This window comes from Cydia strobilella, chromosome 27 (assembly GCF_947568885.1).
Source record: "Cydia strobilella chromosome 27, ilCydStro3.1, whole genome shotgun sequence".
Taxonomy (NCBI): domain Eukaryota; kingdom Metazoa; phylum Arthropoda; class Insecta; order Lepidoptera; family Tortricidae; genus Cydia; species Cydia strobilella.
This window is the reverse complement of record NC_086067.1, coordinates 5,253,221-5,275,342: the sequence shown is the minus strand read 5'-3', so window position 1 is coordinate 5,275,342 and position 22,122 is coordinate 5,253,221. Positions and strand designations below refer to the sequence as shown.

Genomic DNA, 22,122 nt, shown 5'->3' with positions numbered 1-22,122 from the left:
ATCTAAGCATACATAGGGACAGACGGACAGACAGCAGAAACCGATTTTGTTTTATACTTTGTAATGATGATAGTGATATATGCATATTACAATACAATGTACTATCGAATGTCAAAAACTAAATACCACCTGTTCTAATTCAGCGGCATTCAATTTTTCAAACAACTATCCATCAAATCATTCAAATCTATAAATAATTAGGTAATCCGCAATTCTTCCAGAAAAAACGGTCATTTTATTAGCCACCCTATAGGACCAAGGACGCAAGGTCACTAAAAGCGGCAAGCTATATAAAAGCGTTACAGCCGCGACCTAAGGTTGTTCGAACGCGAGACGACAACGAAACGACGTGCGTGAAAAAAAAAACTTTTTTTTTAAATACGGACGCATCCTTATTTCATATTCAGTGCGGTGTGGTGATTCGCTGAGTGTGGACGTGTTTTTTTGAACTTTTTTTTACATGTAAGTACTTCAGTTTATAATGGTGTGATTTTTTTTTTAATTTTGAAAGTGATTTTTTTGGTGCTTTTTAAACTTAGTTTGGAAGCCCGTTTATGTCTTTAGTACCGCAGGATTCAGTTTGGTAAAAATTTTAAGATAGAAAATATTTTATTATTAAATAAAATTATTATTGATTTTCATATGAAACAATAAACAAGAATAATTTAAAATATATAATTAAAAAAATTACTTTTATAAGTAGGTAAAAATAAACATTCAAACTAATTATTCAGTATAGGTATAGTATATAAGTTTAATACTTAACTAAATATTTAGTATATTATGCAATATACATGCTTAGATAAAAACTTAAAAAAATAGTCAAAAAAATGAAACTTGACCAAAGTTACAAGGTTCTAACACATCTCGTCCGCAGTTCGATTCCCGACAAGTGTAATTTGAGTAACTAACGTGAAAAGTTTCCTTGAAAAAATTCTACTAGTTATGAATTTTGTTATATTGAAGTGTTTCTGCATACTTATCAAAGGCTACTCATAGAAAATATATTCAAATTAAAAACATTTATAATTTATACAACAACATAACTGTTTTTAATGCTTATAATTATAATATATTAACCTTCACGTTTTATTTGCCCATCGAGACTATACACATTGTGAAACATCAAGGTATACAGTGTGTAAATCCAATACGGGCAATAAATAAAACCAGATATGGAATTTATCCGTGTAATAATTAATTAAGATTTTCTTAAGTTACACTTAATTATGACCCCGTAATTAATTTTTGAAAATTTACTTTAAACATTGCGTGACATAACATGACATTACATTACGAGATACGAGCTTTTCATACTAATACCAACAAGCGTTGACAGTTGCTATAAAAAGCTAACTTGTGTGTACTTGTGTGTTGTTTTATATTGCGGGCCGAATTATTTTGTAAAATAAATATTTTTTTTGTATTTCTAAGCAAAATCTATCTCAAGAAGTATTTCTTAAGTCCTATGCTAACCACCGTTTTAATATTCGCCCGTACTGGTTTTACACACTGTATAATATAAGTATATACATATATTCTTTAACTAAAGTGGACGTAGCTACTTTAAGAACAAGTATTTTACATAGATAACTAAATCGTGTAAAAAACTTGGTTGAATTCTCATGCAATAAACGTACATACTTAGATAAAAATGTGCTGTACCTCAAATAATAGTACATTATTGTCGAGGTTCGGAAGTAGCTACTTGCTGGCTGAGGATTCGTTTTAAACGGACGACCTTGGGAGTCCGTTTAATTGAATCCGAAGCCAGCAAGTAGCCTTCCAGCTGAGTCATATATAGTGCTTTTCTCAAAAATGGCGCAATGAATGTAAATATAATAGAAATATTTTACAGAAGCAACATTCTTATGTATATATTTTCACAGAAAAAAGTAAAAAGATTTGCTTTGCCGCCGTTTTATTTTTTTAATTAAAAATGGAAGTGTATTTTTCTGCTGAAAATACGCCAACCTATTTGAGACACCTAAATAGTAGCGGTACCAACATTATAATAATAAGTACTGATCATCTGTTTGGCTGTTTAATGGACCTATGCCTTCATTTGATATGGTCACTTCAACTTTTAAAAAGTTTGGAACTCGACAAATAATGGAATTTGTATGCAACATTGCAGTCCCGAAATCGAGACTGCAATGTTTTTAACTTTTTAATTTTTTGACTGACCATAAACTACGCACTTCGCGACCTACTTTTTAACCGGCAACGTCGACTTTGTCGTCCATTTTTGAGAAAAGATATTTTTATGTCATTCATTTTATGATTTAGCTAATAAAAAAGGGCCCACTGACTATCAGTCCGCCGGACGATATCGGCCTGCCAGTTGTTCGGAACTGTCAAATTTTTGTTCTAACCGACAGGCCGATATCGTCCGGCGAACTGATAGTCAGTGGGCCCCCGATAGAAGAATGTTTTACCTTATAAAAAGCAATTTATTTTAAATAATACGCATACAATGCAGTAAACGGTACAAATTTGTCAATGCAGTTATATAAGGATGTTGCAAACGATTTCCATTTTATCACCTCAATGCGATGTTTTACATCCAATATACAAATTGTACTTATGAATGAATAATTGAACATTTTTTTTCGCAATATATAATTACCTGCAAAATTACCTAAGATCTAAATTTAAGGTATACTTATTGTCCTTTAATTTGTGAAATTAAACAAAAAATACCTATATCATGTATATTGTTGAATTGCGTTATATAAAACATCGTTTAATTAATTTTTTAAATTATCTTCGCAATATAAAAATAAACTTATAATATAAATATTATACTTAAAATATAACTTAAGTCATACATTGACATGATCAGATAACGTAACTACGTTTATAATATAAAACATTAATTTCAAGTCAAATCATCTTAAAATGTCATTTATAACTCGAAAAAAGGCAAAAAATCTGCTTAATCCTTTTAAATTAATATCCTTAATATGTCGATTTGAAATTAATCCAGCATTCAGGTTTTTAAACCAAACAAAAATCGCTCTAAAACACATTATAGGTCAAAGGGCAGTGATGCAAAAAAATATTTTCGGCAATATTACCACAACCGGAATTGGCAATATTTCCGAAAAACAGAAACTAATCAGATATGTGCATTTCGTATGGATATGCAAATGGCATGTAATATTGTATTATGCTTATTTTCCACGCGTTGCTAAATAGCGGTTATTGTTTGCGTTGAAACCACACTTGAGTATGTGAAATAAATTTTATGCCACATGTAACTTATTCGACACTTGTGCGATCTGCACCCGGATTCTGATGAACTAATGACCTTTTAAATAAATAATAATTACTACTAGGCGACGACATACATGCTTATATTATAACATCCATAACTCAGGAACATATTTTGTGACGTTTTCAATCAAAAGTTACCACATTGTCGCTTACCATAAGGACGAAATTGGATTGCATCTATACGAATAACCTGTCAGAGCTTCCTTATGGCAAGCGTCAATGTGGTACCTTTTGATTGAAAACGGCACAATTCGTGATAAACACACAAATAAATGCACTGGCTGGGATTCAAACCCGGGATCTCCTACTTCGTAGACAGGGTCACTACCGACTAGGTTAGGAGGCCGTTAAGCTTTGGAACGTTTTCTGTGTTTGGAACCACAGACCACCCCCTGGTTTTCTGTGTTTGGAACAAACATTAAAATCTGTTTTTTTGACCCCTGAGGGTTTTCGAAGTGAATATTTTAACCATAAGTACTGAAAAACTTTTAAATAATTAACTCCAAAACCTCGTATTCACGCAAAATAGGCATTGGATGTCGACTTGCGGAAAATGCCCAGTAGAACTAACTCTAAAACCGTACAAAAAAACCATCTGTCAAATGATAGAAAATGTGTTACCGCCAAAGTTCGGTTTTGTTATTGCTCTTTTAAATAAAATTATCATAGAATTTACTTGTCCACTACAATATTTTGATGTTTTGCGGAGAAGCTATAATATTACAATCTATGTTAAATATTTGTTTATTGAAATAATATGTCAATAGAGTTAGACCAAGATAAGTGCAACAATTATGATAGCACACGCAGCGCAAGTGTTATTCATACGTTATAATATTATAGAAGTTTGACGTTTAAAATAAAACTTGAACTGCTATCAAAATTGTTGCAAACTTATCTTGGTCTAACTCTAATTACGTCCATACATTTCAAATTCTGAGCTTAAAATATTCGAAAGACTACATAGTGAGCTAGTGAAATATAGGTACTCTCCCCAAAATATTATGCGGATCTGCACGCCACTCCGGTGTGTGAGCGAGACAGCGCTATGCACTTATATAGCGATGTCCCGCTCGCACACTGCAGTAGTGCTGATCCGCATCCTATCTGCCAAATTTGACACTTCATTAATTATTGCACTTGAAATGAAAAGATTAGGCTTAAATAAGGTGAGTTTTGTACATTTAGGCGCGTCGCACACTAGGATGACAAATGTATTCATATTCATATATTTATTGCATCCATGGTAGGTACACAGGTGTTACATAATAATTGGTCTCACATGGGCCCTGGTAGGGCACGGCATATACTTAAATCTAGAGATTGTATGTATGTACAATGATTATCAATATCTTAATTAATTAAAATTAAAATTCATGCTGAAAAAATTATTACGGTTAATGTCAATTATCAATAAATTATGTTAATAAAACTTAAATAAAAAATTTAAAACAAAAATTAAAATTAAGCATTAAAAATTGAAACATCAAAATTTTAAATTTTAAATTTAAACATTAAAAATTGAGTCATATTATATGTCCATATTGTCATCGAAAAAATCATTTAGCTTATAATAGCACTTGTTAATTAAATGTAAGATGCTATTATGTTAAATACAGAACTTATCACGAATAAAATAAAGGCCAGTACACACCAGATGCGTATGTAACACGGTGCCCTGCGCAGAGAAGCGTGCGCTCGTAACGGCTTAAATTACATTTCAGCAGTCACATTGCTTGTGCAGAAAAAAAAGATTTAAAAAAAATGTCTGTATTATATAGTTTTTTTTTTTTTTTTTTTTTTTTTTTATGTGATGTTCAGCAAACGAGCAGACGAGCCGCCTGATGGGAAGCAGTCATCGTCGCCCATGGACGTAAGCAACATCAGTTGATTTTTTTTATGTCAGATTTACAGAACTTACATAATTTGAATACAACACAATACAAATCCTTTTTATTGCACAACCTCACAGTAAATTTACAAGGAAACACACATGACACATAAAGACAGAGGTAAACAAAAGGCGGCCTTATCGCTAAATAGCGATCTCTTCCAGAAAACCTTAAGCAATACTTATCCATTTACATTTTTGTATACTTAAGGCAAGGATTTCCCCTTTTTTACATTTTTATTTATGATAATATATATTTTATATCAAATTTTAATTATGATAATGTATATTTTTATGGAAAATTGTTACTCGATCTAGGTTCTGATAAAAAAATATTATTATGTTTTTCTCAAGCTTTTTATATCAATAAAATATTATATGTTAATTTGGAAACCTTAATAAATAATGTCACAAAACGTCCTCACATTCTTTACCTCATTCACACAGTTGCGTGCACATAAATTACAATAACAAACATATGTCATAAATTCAGGGTTATTGAAATAAAACTCTGATTTCAACTGGTTGGCTTAAGAATCGTATTTTTTCGAATTTGAACGTAAATAACTACCGACCCGCCCCGGCTTCTCACGGGTGCAATGCTGATGTAATACATATAAACCTTCCTATTGAATAAATCTATTTATTAAAAAAACCGCATCAAAATCCGTTGCGTAGTTTTAAAGCTCTAAGCATACATAGGGACAGACAGACATTAGGAAGCGACTTTGTTTTATACTATGTAGTGATTTTTAACAAAATTTTACTTTTCTTTGTTATATATAATTGTTGTTGTTGTTGTTCTTATTTAACTATCAAAAATTAATACACAAATCTTGTTAATTAAGCTAAGATCTATAAAAACCGGCTAAGTGCCAGTCGGACTCGCTCACGAAGGGTTCCTTACCATTATGCAATAACGGCAAAAAAAACGTTTGTTGTATGGGAACCCCACAAATATTTATTATATTCTGTTTTTAGTATTTGTTGATAGAGCGGCAACAAAAATACATTATCTGTGAAAATTTCCACTAGATATCACGGTTCATGAAATACAGCCAGGTGATAGGCAGCCAGACAGATGGACAGACAGACGGATAGACAGACAGACGGACAGAGGAGTTTTAGTAATAGGGTCCCGTTTTTACCCTTTGGGTACGGAACCCTCAAAAGCAAGAAGCAAAGGCATAAACGTCTCATAAGTTTTTACCTTGTTTAGATTTTGTATATGTAACGAATTTTATATAAATTTAACTCGGACTCGCGCACCGAGGGTTCCGTACTTTTTAGTATTTGTTGTTATAGCGGCAATATAAATACATCATCTGTGAAAAATTTCAACTGTCTAGCTATCACGGTTCATGAGATACAGCCTGGTGACAGACAGACAGACGGACAGATGGACAGACGGACAGACGGACAGCGGAGTCTTAGTAATAGGGTTCCGTTCCTTTGGGTACGGAACCCTAAAATTATTTACCTAAACCTCCCTCAATAATCACTCTATTGACAGGTGAAAACCGCATGAAAACCCACTCAGTAGTTTTTGAGTTTATCGCGAACATACAGATAGACGCGGCGGGGGACTCAGATTCAGAATCAGATTTTTTATGGTCATTGTCTTATAACTAAGAAGCAAGTTCATATAATTTATGAATAAGTGTTGCATATTTATTTACGTGTTTACCATTGCAGAACTAACAGTAAGTAGGGCTTTATACAGAAATTACACAATAACAATAGGCATAAAATATGGCACAAAAATTATAAGTGGGTGCGATGCCTTTGCAGAAACTCGTTAGTAAACATCAAACATTTATTCAGCAAATAGGCCACAGGGGCACTTTTACATGTTAATTTTTACAAACAATAAAACTAACTTAAAATTACAAAAAAAAACAAACAAATATAAATGTCAAACTACACAAAAAAAAGCTAATAAAAAATATACAAACAACAGAAGTACTAACATTGTTTAGAGATGTAAAAGTCTCTAGGTGTCAGAGATAAAATGTATATAATAATAAAAAAGATCATCAAATTATCCAGAGATGTAAAGGGGCCTCCAAGACTTGAATTGTTATATAATTAATAAAAAGACAAGATATTAAATCAGACAAACAGACAAGAACCGAATGAAGTGCCTCAGGTTAATGCCACTCAAAAGTAAAGTTACACAGGTAAAATGTACTATAGCACGCTAATTCGATGAGCATGACTTTGTTTTATAAAGTGTAGTGATAGTACCGTCGTAACTTTGACACATCAACTACTGTCCGCGCGCGAATTCCGTGCACGGCTGAGGAATGTTAGGAATGTTGGGCGTCATGACAGAGTGGTGTCATTTTGTACGTACGGGCGCGGCGCATCCCCCTCCCCTCCACTTCCTCGACCTCCGAATGCACGGAATTGGCGCGCGGACAGCAGTGACCATACCATTAATAACCACAATGGTGATTCGATAAAATTAACTACACCACAAATTAGTTTAAACAATAATCTCTTTAAATTTGCTTAGTCATATTTTACACGAAACACAGTTACACCAAACAAAAATACGAAAATGAGGTTAATTGTTTTTCTTTATCCTTAAAGGTGAACTATAAAAACAATAACAGAAGAGTTCATAAAAACAGAAGGGATTTTTACAAAACAAAAAACAATAAAAATATGCAATAAAAGGACGATTGACCGGATTTTGTTATAAAATCGTTCCGCATAATTGTTTTTCACATAAATTCACATAATAAGTCAGTATCCGTCAGCCTTTACGCGCATCCGTGATGACGTCACGGCTCGATTGCGTAACGAGCTGGGATCGAATCGTGCCGATAATCGTCTGGAATCGATTGTGGCAAAAAGGACAATTTGTGACACGCTCCGTTTGTTTACGGTGTAATTAGGAGTTAGACATGTTGATTGTGTAAGGGTAAAAAAGGGATATGTGTTATTTTTAAGGACCTATTTAAAAGTTAAGTTTAATATTGCGAAAAAGCTAAATTCATATTTCAATCCTAATTCCCATTTCATTAATTTATTTTCGTGTTTTTATTTATGTTTTAATTTTAATATTAGTTGCATGTTTGTTTGTTGTTGTGTTCATGTGGTTTAAGTAATTTATAAATTTAAACACAATGTAAAATTATTTAACGAATAAATGGAATGAAATTAAATGAAAGCGTCTTAAAGTATGTAAAAACGTATGTCAAATATAGCAAGCCGTTTATAATCGTCTCTCATTATCGATTAGCAGTTTCTATCCTCGTCTTCGTCTGCGAGGGATGATGATGATGATTGATAAAAACTATCCTATGTCCTTCCTCGGGCTTCAAACTATCTTTATATCAATTTTCATCTAAATCGGTTCAGCGGTTTAAGCTATAACAGGTAACATACAGATTGTTATATGATTGTTAAAAAAAGACAAAATTTAACAGGTTTGCTGTTTCATGAATAATCATTAAAAGAAACAAAATATTGATAGATTCGTACAAATTGCGTGTCGTTCGATCATTCGTGTAACTCATCCTTTAACTTGGCAGGGTATTTTTAAACTTTCATAATTTAATCACCATTTTTTTATTTATGGCTTTTTTTCCACTACCTATATGTTTGGCTTGTCATGGCTAAGCGCAATTTTAAATTAACAAATAGGCTAATTATGTCGTAGTGCGGCAATAATTTTATTTTTAGCAATATTTTCACTGATTTTTTCGGATAATACGGAAATATTGCCGAAAAGTTATTTCCAATTAATTTTTACTAAATATTTGCTTCTTAATCGAAAATAATATGAGTACAGTACAATCTCACTAATCCGGAACTAATGCTGACTCTGCTCATATATTGAAAAGTGTTCTGTTTTGTGCTTAAAATTATGGTGAGAGAACCACAGTTTTTTTAATAAGTTGTATTAAATGAAAACTAGTTTTACTGTAAAGACAAGGAAGGAGCAACGCCGATTTGAATGATTTTTGCCCCCTAAAATAATGTTTGGAATTTTATTTGAAAACATCTACACATGATAATAATCTTTGTTTGAAAATTATTTTGAAAAGGGCTAGACTATATTTGGTTTCAATTTTTTGAAAAAAAATGGTAAATAGATTTACTGACTGAGAACTGATAATTAAGTTGGGCAATTTCAACTTTCCACCCCAAAAATCACCCCCTAGAGAGTAAAATGATACAAGGCGTTTATTACGGAAGTACTCGCAGGGTGTTGCTTAATATAGCGTATTAAAAAAAGCTTTTATTTCAGACAAGACATCTGTAATAATAAAAAGGTAAATTACATTAAATTAAATATTTTTTAATAGTTAAAAATTTTTTCAATCACATATATTTATTATTTATTTATTTAATCTTTATTGCACAAAAGAAAATACAATCGTACAAAAGGCGGACTTAATGCTATGAGGCATTCTCTACCAGTCAACCTTCGGGCAAAGCAGAGAATTTGTAGGCGGTGCAACATAGTGATTACATATATACAAGTATAGTTAAATAATGCATAGGCATAGACATACATACATATATCTGTATATATAATATTTATATAAATACATACAATATACATACATACAAATACATAAGATATCAGATGAAACTTTCAAAACAGAAACACTAAGAATTCATCGTTCTGCCAGCAAAGTACTCACGTAAGGATTTTTTAAATGCAAATCTATTCGGACACTGTCTAATTTTAACAGGGAGACTATTCCAAAGGCGAGCTGCCTGAATAGAGAAAGAATAGGGCATGAAACATACGTAAATGGAGGTTATATGCGGGCGAAGACGGGCAGAAGCTCGTATGACACCTAAATATACCATGTTAACATATCGTGTATCATAATTAGCATACCAAATACCAATTAACTGCTATCAGACTATCCAGTAGCTGGCAATTATAATTACTGTGAGTAACTTCTATATGTCAGATTACGAAATGCTCCAAGACAGGTTTTCGGATATTTGGCTTAAGTGGTATTTGGCGATAAACCTTTGATTTTAATTTAGGTATACGAGTATGTCTAAACTCATAAAGACAAAAAGGCATGTCATGCCTTGATAGCATTGTACCAAGAAGTTTCTAAAGTTGCCAATTAGTTATTATAGGAAAAGTTCTCAAATGCAAATACATATATCTTTATTTTGCTTTAAAAATTCAGAATTTTAAATTTAGCAAACAGTGAAAACATGTGTAGACCTAAATAAAATACAGGCTTTATTAGATATTCCTTGGGCTTGTCTAATTAATATGAGATATTTAATAGTTTTAATAGAATTGTTATTGAAAAATTCCCACAAGAATCATTCTGAATGAAAACTTGTTTTAAATTTACGTGTAAATGTTTAGAAACTTCCGAGAAAATTCTGCATTATTGAGAAAATTGTTCACGTGATCTTGCTCGACTGTAGAATACCTGATAAATATACTGATGAAAGACCGGCATGGCCATAATATGAATATTGTCAGCAATCCTGTTCAAACAATCCTGTCCTTTCTATGTTCTAATTTTTGGAGCTATTTTACATATTTTGTATTAAAATCAATGTGTTAATCAATGTGTTAATCAATGTGTCAATGTGTGTGTGTGTGTGTTTGTGTTAAAACCAGCTAGACGTTATTAACATTCTTGGCAGATGTTTTTCCAGTTGACTCATAACTAATATTAGATTTTAAAAAAACTGGTATTCAAATAATATGGCTTCGGCTAGCTGTTATTCTATTGTATTTTTTATATTATTTAGGTATTTAACTACAGAAAAATTATCTGTCCTTATGAATGAGAAAACAATATTAATTTTATTAAACAATGATTTTGTCTTTTAAGGCTAAATTATTACCTATATACCTACTCTTATTAATTTAGATAAAGAGATGAGTTATTTTGGTAAAAGGTTTCCACATTGCACTGTCGCCATCAGATATATCGGACCGGCCAAGGTGCTCACAAATATCTGAACACGCGCCTTTATTGTCAAGGCGTTAGAGTGTGTGTTCAGATATTTTTGAGCACTTAGACCGCTTCGATATATCTGATGGCGACTGTACAGTGCCTACTTTGTTTTATGCTAGAGGCGATAAACTTAATTGCCGTGCAAGGACCTTCTTACGTTGTATTAAAGTATAAAATTAGTCAATTAACTGCGTCGATAAGAGTACATAATAACACGTAAAGCAAATGTACGAAGACGGATAAATATTTATACAGTATTGAACAAAAGATTAGTGTATAATTAATTCACACAAAAAATCTATTGACATACCTATTCAATCATTCTTCATCCAAACAAGAATTACTTGGCTACCTACCGAAGGTCAAAAAAATGCAAAAATTTGATGATATGACCAGTTTCTAAAAATATGGATTTCTGTCGATCATGCTATTCCGTCATCGGTATTATGTAGTCATTAGACTTTTTATGTGTTTTTGTTTTTTTGCATAATTTATTATTTATTATATTTGACGTATATTATCTCAATATAAAAATTACTACCGGAAATATTGCCAATTTGCCAAAAAATATTTCTGGTTATATTTTTTACTTTATTAATTCCATCGTGTTATATTTTTTAGATGATACGTTATTAGCAATAGTTAAATTTTAAAAATATACAACTTTGAAACTTTTTGAAGTGTACATTTTAAAAGGTCAGCAACCAGTATGTCTCACCCGGTTGTTCCAAGTGTCCATATGCGATGACCGCCTACTATGCTTGTTTATTAAAAAATCACAAGGAATTATGAAAATCTCGCTACATATTTGTATCCTAGTTACCAATGGAATTCGTGAAACTCGTTTATAAGAAGACCGGACCCGGTTCGCCTTTGCTTGCGTAAGTGTTGCGAGAGGCGAATCTTCAAGTGTGTTGCGTCCCGTGATATTTTCTTAACTGTAAAGTAATGGAGATTGATATTTATAGCTTATTCTAATTTTAATTATAGGATATGAGCAGTGACAGGAATTGGCAGAGTATAAATACCTAAACTTGGTAGAACAGTTACAGTGCAGACTGCCTTGCAATATTTTATTGCATTTTAAGTTTGTCGTGATTGTAATGTATTGTATACAGGGTGGCCAAAAAATAAGTGCATTCCCGTTGCCAGGGAGGTTTTGGGATTATACTGAGCAACTTTTATTATGGGACCAACCACGAAATCGCAAAAAAATTTACCCTCCTATAAAAAATGGATCAGCCAAAATGTAAACAGCCAAATTTTTATCGCGGTATCGGGGTTGGTCCCATAAAAGTTGCTCAGTATAAATAATCCCAAAACCAGGGAGATGAGACTCAACGGGAATTCACTTATTTTATAACCACCGTGTATATAGCTGACGGGTAAAGAACGCAAAATCTGAACATAAAAATGGTTTTATTCATCTTGATCAAATACAAATATTAATTAACATTATAATTAAATCTAAAAAAGCCCCTAAGGTATGACACGTGGAGTTTTGTTCAGTGTTTTTTGGTAAATATAATAAAAATAAATTCTTGGTCTTCGTTAGTCTGATACCCGGAACTGATATTTATCGTATATTAATGAAAAGAATACGTAAAATAGAATAGAATATTTTTTATTTTGCTTAAAAATGTGGTACAAGAGATGTTATAAAAAATATATCGTGGTCACACACATTCCACCAGAAACAGGCATGCAAAATTTAAAGTACCTAAATATTAAAAGAAAGCTGGCAACGGTACGCGTAAACCTTGTTGTGCTTATTTTGCGATATTTTTCTTTGTTCATTGCAGTTTTCTGTTTTTTGCGACAATAAATGACTTTTTATTTTTAATTATTTATTTATTTTAAAACCGCAATTTAAGCCTGCCAAATTATTCTAAGACAGTGAGTCCTCCTAGATAGTTTTAGGTAATACCCATTGTCAAGAGGGCGCTGTTATTCTCATGTATAGGGTGACTCAGTACAGTATGAAAAAATTAGTTCCAGTGAAATTCCGCAACATGGCGCGTGATCATATATTCCCGGTCAGGCTTTACTTGAAATTGTGTCAAATGTTGCCATTGGATAAATTATTTTAATAAATACAATACTTACTTTTTTACTTACTTTTTTTATAAGTTAATACTTGCATCTTTTCTTCGGAATAGTAGGTAGATTAAGCAAGTTAAGCATTGCATCGCAGCCATGGTGTGTGTGTTTTTTAAGTATTTTATAATATGTTATGTACGCTAGTTTTAAGGTAATCTACTTTCATTTTTATTGTTTACCGTGATTAGAGACTGGTTAATCCAAAATGTACAATTAACGCTAAATATGTGTAATATTTCATCTTATCACAATATTTTGACAGAATGATATTTAACTTACGCCAATTTGTTTAATACTAATTTTAATACATTTAATGGACTTGTCTCTATCGTCACCGTATCATTCGCAACAGTGACACTATCATAACAAAGTCAAATTAATATGTTCTTAGATATCACTTTCATTATTATGTAAACGGATTACATGTCCGGTGCTTAATCAACCTGACAAATACCGCCAATGTAATTTGTTCCTGTTATCTGTGTTATACAATATGTTGTTGTTTTTGATGTATGTTGTGGTGAAATAAGGTGAAGGGCTATGGGGTCAGTAGTCAGGACGCCCCCGACTTGGCGTTTTCATAAAAAAAGGTTTATTCGATCTGTCAACTTTAGGTAAATCGACTATTGGTGTTCTGAGCTTAGGGCAAACAATTTTAGGTGAAACGTGCATTAGGTATTTCGTTCATTAGGTGTTGAGCTTAGATTAATTGATGATTCATTAGTGAGGTATTTTAAAAATTATGTAAATATTTTTGTTGTTAATTTCAGCATACATTAGTTTAAATTCTTTATAAATCGTAAAACTTAACGTTTTTGTTACTGTTAATCAAGTTATTTTAACAGTAGATATATTTTATGTTTTAGGTATGACTATTGACTAATATGATTTATTGATTTTCGGGTTAGTATGACTTATTTGTTGCATGAGTTATAGCAAATAAAAGCCAAAAAGCTCCCCAACAATGTACGTGGAACCAGAGATATGTATTAACTAAATACTTGACTACTTTTTAACAATCAATATCCAATATAAAAAACCGGCCAAGTGCGAGTCGGACTCGCGCACGAAGGGTTCCGTACCATTACGCAAAAAACTGCAAAAAAATCACGTTTGTTGTATGGGAGCCCCATTTAAATATTTATTTTATTATATTTTTAGTATTTGTTGTTATAGCGGTAACAGAAATACATCATCTGTGAAAATTTCAACTGTCTAGCTATCACGGTTCATGTGATACAGCCTGATGACAGACAGACAGACGGACAGACGGACAGTGAAGTCTTAGTAATAGGGTCCCGTTTTTACCTTTTGGGTACGGAACCCTAAAAAAACGAAATCAAAGGCCACACAATTCGATTTCAACTGACAAGACTGCATGAAATAAATTCACTCATATCGGTTCATCAGTTTAGAACCTATAATGCCACAGATACACATCTTAAAAATAGAACACGTTAAATCTGAGCATTAGTTTTATTCGAGATGGCTCGACCTGGTACCACACTAAAACGAATAAATTTATTTATTTTAATTCTGCGATACGGCTCACATCACGTCATCGTCAGTATCAAAGATACTCGGTGTTTCCAAATTAGGCATTTCCTTCAAATAACACATAAAAACTTGATCTAAATATATTTAATCTGCATACTCGTCTTTGTACAGTCGCCATCAGATATATCGGAGCGGTCAAGGCTCTCACAAATATCTGAACACGCCTCTATTGTCAGGGCGTTAAAGTGCGTGTTCAGATATTGTGAACACCTTGGCCGCTCCTATATATCTGATGGCGACTGTATAAGCATGAATGTAAACTAGTCTGGTAGAACACAGTAACACTTAGCTTCGTAATCAGCAGTTTTATTACAAAATAATTATGTTATTATTTTTCTAAACGACCTTTAAAATAGACTTGGCGTTATCTTTTTAAAAGGTTAGGCTATTACAATTTGGTGCCCGTAGAAATTTTGTATTGGACATTGTATTGTCTTCTACTAAAACTTAACATATTTATAATAAACTACAGAGTTTAACGGTGCAGATAAATAAATCCTCAATTGAAGCCTCATTGCCATTTTATACCTAGCCTTAAAAATTCTGCTTAAGAAAACATACAATAAGATGAAGTTATAGGATGGTAATTTTTTTTTATAATATCTTATAAATCGTTAAAGCTTTGAGGTAACGGTCTTAAACTAACATTGTATGAACAGTCAACCTGTCACAGTAACGAACGATTTTAAAGTCGCTAGGGTACAAATAGTGTTGTATGAGTATCGGTTACTTATATTAGCACTACATTAGTGGGATCGATGAGAAATAATTGGAAGAGAATGAAAATTTCATAAAAAGTTTTTTGCAATAATTGATATTGGCGATATTTCCGGTAAATCTTAAAATAAGGAGTTTATGAATATCGGTTACTTATATTAGCATTGCCTTAATGATCGATGAGAAGGGTATAATACATTATTGTCACTGCGACAAATAAATCAAATTCCTCGGCCGTTCGTCAATATTGTATTGACTAATTTTAGTCCTCTAACCTCTGGTTAAATTAATTTTGAGGAAACTCACACTTGACGGCTGTCGAAACACCGGCCATTAAGTCTTGAATAAATTTACAATAATTGTGAATCCGGGTTGTGAGTGTGACGCGGTGGGCAAATAAAACTGTGAATCTGTTAGATTTTTGTGTGATTCTTGGAAATCTGTAGCGTTTGAGATACCCAATAGAGTCAATGGCTATTGATAGAAATGTTTTGAAGGAGAAAAATGCTTTGATATTACAAAAAATCTACTAACTTAAAACTAAAATTTCTTAACATTATCTCATAATATAAGATTATGTACCTACAATAACATTGCGTGCTATATCAAATCACAAGAATTCTTATATACAAATATATTAAAATAATAAACACCAATGGACATACAATAATTAAATAATTTAATACTGAGAAATGCATTTAAAATACTTAGAAATTACTCCAATAGGTACTGAATCTTTACTACACCTAGGTATTTAAGAACCATAATAATTAATATTTACAAATAACATTTGCAAAATATGTCCGTTTAAATTGAAATAAACAACAAACTTATGTCTAATAATAAACAAAAAAATTGCATTTACATTATAATCTAATATTTTATCAAATTTTATTGTTAGCATAATTCTGAATGGGATATTGGTTGCCAAAACCAGAATCCAGAATCGATAAATTTATCGCGTCGAAAAAGTTTACTGTAATTTTATTATCTTATTTCGAAATCCTCATTTTATGGCAATATTTCCCGCAAAAAAAAATCCGTATGAGTTGCTTGAAAATAAAATAAATTTAGTGGTCATATTGTCTGAAAACAGCACCTGGTATTTCTGAGTTAATTACTGCCCATTTACCGTGTGATAATGATTCTTTGACTGTTTTTTTAAAGCATTAAAACTAGCGGCATGGAACCGACGGCGTCCATAGGTTGCATTTTAATTAATAAGCTGCGTTTAATAGTGTAGTTAAACTGGGTAATTCTGACTTTTTAGTACCTAAAGCAATTAACTGGTACTCTTAAGAAATAAAATATATTTAAATCTTAGTCACGCTAGAGATCTACACACCAAACTAAGATGTTGAAATAAAAATGAGTTTTTAGAGGAAATTTAAAGCTTGATTTATAACTAGCGCTGGTAGCCTAGCGGAAAGAGCGCGCGACTTTCAATCCGGAGATCGCGGGTTCAAACCCCTTCTCGCACCAATGAGTTTTTCGGAACTTGGGTAGGTACGAAATATCATTTGATGTTTACCAGTTGCTTTTCGGTGCAGGAAAACATCGTGAGGAAACCGGACTAATCCCAATAAGGCCTAGTTTCCCCTCTGGGTTGGAAGGTCAGATGGCAGTCGCTTTAGTAAAAACTAGTGCCTACGTCAATTCTATTAGAAGAACCCTACTCTTGGTTTAGCAGAGATGTGGAGCAGATAGTTAAAACGCTAGTTCACGTGTGGAACAATATATTACAAGTAATTGACATTACATTAGACATCAGTACTTATCGTAATAAGTTTACTATGTATTGTGCGAGTAGCACACATATGCAACCTCCAATAAATTCTTGGGATTAGTTGTCAGGCGGACCCCAGGCTCCCATGAGCCGTGGCAAAATGCCAGGATAAGCCGAGGAAGACATAACCACCAACGATATCATTACGATACATGTTGTCATCGTTATATCACAAACATCATCAGCTTATGATAAGATAATTTAAACACGTATAAGAATAAGACGTACAAGGCGTGGTTACAGAAAAGATTTGACCTCTCAGCTAATCAAAATGAATAAACTCATCATAGATAAGATTAACATTATGTCTACATCGGAGATGATCTAATGGCAATCGGACACAAAGGTCGAAATAAATTTAATATCTAGCGTAGTGTCTTACCTAATAAGAGTCTTATTTTAAAATTTCGTTAGTGTTTAGTACTAAACTTTGAAATATTAGTCATAATCATAATCATTTATTTACACATAAAAAAGGTTTTACATAGATATTATAAAAGTTACATAGTCTAGCCTTTTTAGCTGTTTTTGGCAGCATGCAAATGGCTCCTTCTAATACATTAAATTTGTATTACATAAGACTACTTAAATTAACTTAATTAATTACTAACTACATTAACCTAGGTTAAACTAGAATAGGATGCACAATAAGTTAACTTTACAATACAATACAAATTACAACACAGTCCCAGCAATTAATAATAAAATAATTAAGTTCATATGCAATGTCATGGTAATAAATATTTATAATATAAATTTAACTAATATTAATATTATATTAATATTAATATTTAGTATCCTTTAAACAATTTTTAGACAATCTGACTCTCCGCGCAGTGTTCGACACGCAGTAGATAGCAAACTAAAGGTCCGTCTGACTTCTAATGAATTGTATCCAAGGGTTCCCAAGAGATACTTGGTTGGATACAGGAACGGGTAGTACCCATAAATCTTCTTGTACAAAAACCTTAGGAAAGCTTTTTGCACTTTCTCCAGCAGTAACGCGTAAGTTGATTCATACGGTAACCATGCGATCGACGAAGCCTCTAACTTGCTTCTCACCAAGGCGTTATAAACTAGCCTAATAGCCAGTGGATCGTTAAAGTTACGCAAGTTACGGATTACAAAGCCCAGTCTTCGATAGCAGTCGGTCGCAAGTGACACTATGTGCTCGTGGAATGTGAGACGAGTATCGAAGACCACGCCTAGATCCTTAACAGAAAACACACGATTTATAGGCTCTGATCCCAAAAAGTACTGCGCAAGTACTGGAGCGCGCGAACGGCTGAAGGTACAGACACTGCACTTGGCTGGGTTGAAAAGAAGTTTGTTCTCCATACTCCACCGAAAGACCAAGTTGATGTCCGCCTGCAATGATTCACAGTCGGTTTCTTGCTCCACCCCGTAAACTAACTTCAAATCGTCAGCGTAAAGGAGGCATTGACATGACTTTAGAACAGACTGGAGGTCATTAATCATTATTCCAAACAGGAATGGTCCTAGTATGGAGCCTTGACTAACGCCCGATCGAGTATGATAAGGAGCCGAGACAAAGCAACCGTGCCGGACAAATTGCAGTCGATCACGTAGATAACTTGCAAAGAATTTCAGCAATCCAGTAGAAAAGCCAATGCAGCTTAATTTTTGCAGCAAAACATCGTTATCCACGCGATCGAAAGCCTTCCTAAAATCGAGATACAGTACATCAACCTGGATACCTCTATCAAGGTGTTCCGAAATGCTATCGACCAAAATCAGGAGATTTGTGTTTACCGATCGATTCGGTCTGAAACCGTGTTGAGCATCACACAAAAGAGGTCTAGTCTGTACTGATAGAGTTCGATGGAGTATAGACTCAAACAATTTGGCCAGCGTAGGAAGAATAGCTATTGGCCTGTAATTTTCCACCGCAGTAACATCACTCCCCTTTGGGATCGGTCTTACCCTAGATACCTTCCAATGATGCGGGTAACACCCAGTACTGAGGGCCAAGTTGAAAATATCAAAACATATATATATATATGTGTTGATTAATAAACTATCTATCTATCTATATGTTTTCGGGGGCGAAAAATCGATCTAGTTATATCTTATCTCTGGGAAAACGCGCATTTTTGAGTTTTTATATGTTTTCCGAGCAAAGCTCGGTCTCCCAGATATTCATTACAATATACGTCATAATATCAACGCCTATAAGAATAAGGCTTACAAATGCGTGGTTGTAGAAACGATTTGACCTCTCAGCTAACCAAAAGTAGTAGTAGTCTCAGATAGTATTTGCGTTTAGTATCAATAGCAAAATTTAAATTCAAAATTATTTATTTCATGTGATTTACACACATAGATTTACAAACCAATAAGCAAACAACACAAACACATTAAAAGTTGACAAATAGACAGCGTTAGACCAAGAAAAGTGCAAAGATTTTGATAGCATACGCAGTGCAAGTGTTATTTAATACGTCATAATTTAATAGAAGATTGACGTTTAAAATAACACTAGCACTGCGTGTGCTATCAAAATCGTTGCAGACTAATCTTGGTCTAACTCTATAATACAGTGGTAGCCAAACTATTCAATTTTAGCTACCACTGTATCACACTTGTAGGGGAATGTAGTCCCTCACAGTGGAGCATTATGGGACAGTGGTTTTTTCGCTATCATTCTCAAGATGGTGGTGGATGGTAGTGTAGTTGGGGTTTTTAGGCATTTTGTATAATTTTAGTACTTGTATAAGTGAATTATTAGTGTAATTATGAGAGAAAGCTCGAAACTTTTTTTTCATAATCAATAGTTTACTTAGACATAACTAAAACAGACGGGGCTAATATCAGTTGAATTTTTTTCACTCTATGACACAGGCATAGGCACAGGTATAGGCACAACAGTAAACTAAACTATATAGTACTAATAGGGTATTTTTATTGTATTGTATTGTATTGTATATTAGCTCTACTTTTTATAAATTAAATAAAACTGAAAAAAAGTAATTCTAATCGTCCGTAATGCTTGCCCGGATCATGCTTACGATTTTATCTTTTACTTACTTAGATTTTTATCACATCTTTTACGCCTATTTTATCTTAAACGTGTGATATTTAGTAAATTTTAAAAACATTTTTTTACTTTTAAAGCACTAATAAATATTAAAAACTAGTGATAACATCAAAAACCTTATTTTATGAATTACCGGAAATATTGCCAATATCATTATTACCAGAAACTGGTTAACATTTTTTTCCTTCATTGATTTCTCATCGATCATTAAGGCAGTGCTAGTATAAGTTAACCGATATTCGTAAAATCCTTATTTTAAGATTTACCGGAAATATTGCCAATATCAATTATTGCAAAAACTTTTTATGAAATTTTCATTCTCTTCCAATTATTTCTCATCGATCCCACTAAGGTAGTGCTAATATAAGTGAGTTTTTCGGAACTTGGGTAGGTACGAAATATCATTTGATGTTTACCAGTTGCTTTTCGGTGCAGGAAAACATCGTGAGGAAACCGGACTAATTCCAATAAGGCCTAGTTTCCCCTCTGGGTTGGAAGGTCAGATGGCAGTCGCTTTAGTAAAAACTAGTGCCTACGTCAATTCTATTAGAAGAACCCTACTCTTGGTTCAGCAGAGATGTGGAGCAGATAGTTAAAATGCTAGTTCACGTGTGGAACAATATATTACAAGTTATTGACATTACATTAGACATCAGTACTTATCGTAATAAGTTTACTATGTATTGTGCCAGTAGCACACATATGCAACCTCCAATAAATTCTTGGGATTAGTTGTCAAGCGGACCCCAGGCTCCCATGAGCCGTGGCAAAATGCCAGGATAAGCCGAGGAAGATATAACCACCAACGATATCATTACGATACATGTTGTCATCGTTATATCACAAACATCATCAGCTTATGATAAGATAATTTAAACACGTATAAGAATAAGACGTACAAGGCGTGGTTACAGAAAAGATTTGACCTCTCAGCTAATCAAAATGAATAAACTCATCATAGATAAGATTAACATTATGTCTACATCGGAGATGATCTAATGGCAATTGGCAAAATGGCAAAATAAATTTATTATCTAGCGTAGTGTCTTACCTAATAAGAGTCTTATTTTAAAATTTCGTTAGTGTTTAGTACTAAACTTTGAAATATTAGTCATAATCATAATCATAATCATTTATTTACACATAAAAAAGGTTTTACATAGATATTATAAAAGTTACATAGTCTAGCCTTTTTAGCTGTTTTTGGCAGCATGCAAATGGCTCCTTCTAATACATTAAATTTGTATTACATAAGACTACTTTAATTAACTTAATTAATTACTAACTACATTAACCTAGGTTAAACTAGAATAGGATGCACAATAAGTTAACTTTACAATACAATACAAATTACAACACAGTCCCAGCAATTAATAATAAAATAATTAAGTTCATATGCAATGTCATGGTAATAAATATTTATAATATAAATTTAACTAATATTAACATTATATTAATATTAATATTTAGTATCCTTTAAACAATTTTTTTTTAAACAGATACGAACGGTACTTAAAATTTAACTGCTTTAGGCAAAACTCGAGCTTGCGACATTTCGGAACACCTCTTCTTTTTTTTGATCGGTTTATAATATAAAAATATATCCTTAAAATTTTGCATATCAATGTACAATATACGAAATTTATATTACAAAATATTGTATAACCACAAACGTTATCTTATACCTTTAAACGAGCAATTCTTGTATATATGTATATATATATTTTTTTTGAGGATCTCGGAAACGGCTCTAACGATTTCGATAAAATTT

At 32.6% G+C, this 22,122-nt stretch overlaps 1 protein-coding gene across 3 annotated transcripts in view; it reads left to right on the top strand.

The window, feature by feature from the left end:
* The first annotated feature begins 341 nt into the window (after positions 1-341).
* The window catches only part of LOC134753492 (hornerin-like), an 88,748-nt gene continuing 66,967 nt past the window's right edge, over positions 342-22,122 (top strand). For 2 of the 3 annotated variants that reach the window (XM_063689369.1, XM_063689366.1), the window contains exon 1: positions 348-449. The gene's annotated coding sequence lies outside the window, so the exon portion shown is untranslated. Of the gene's footprint in view, positions 463-22,122 lie in introns of all 3 variants that reach the window. The other variant, XM_063689368.1, reaches the window with a different exon arrangement.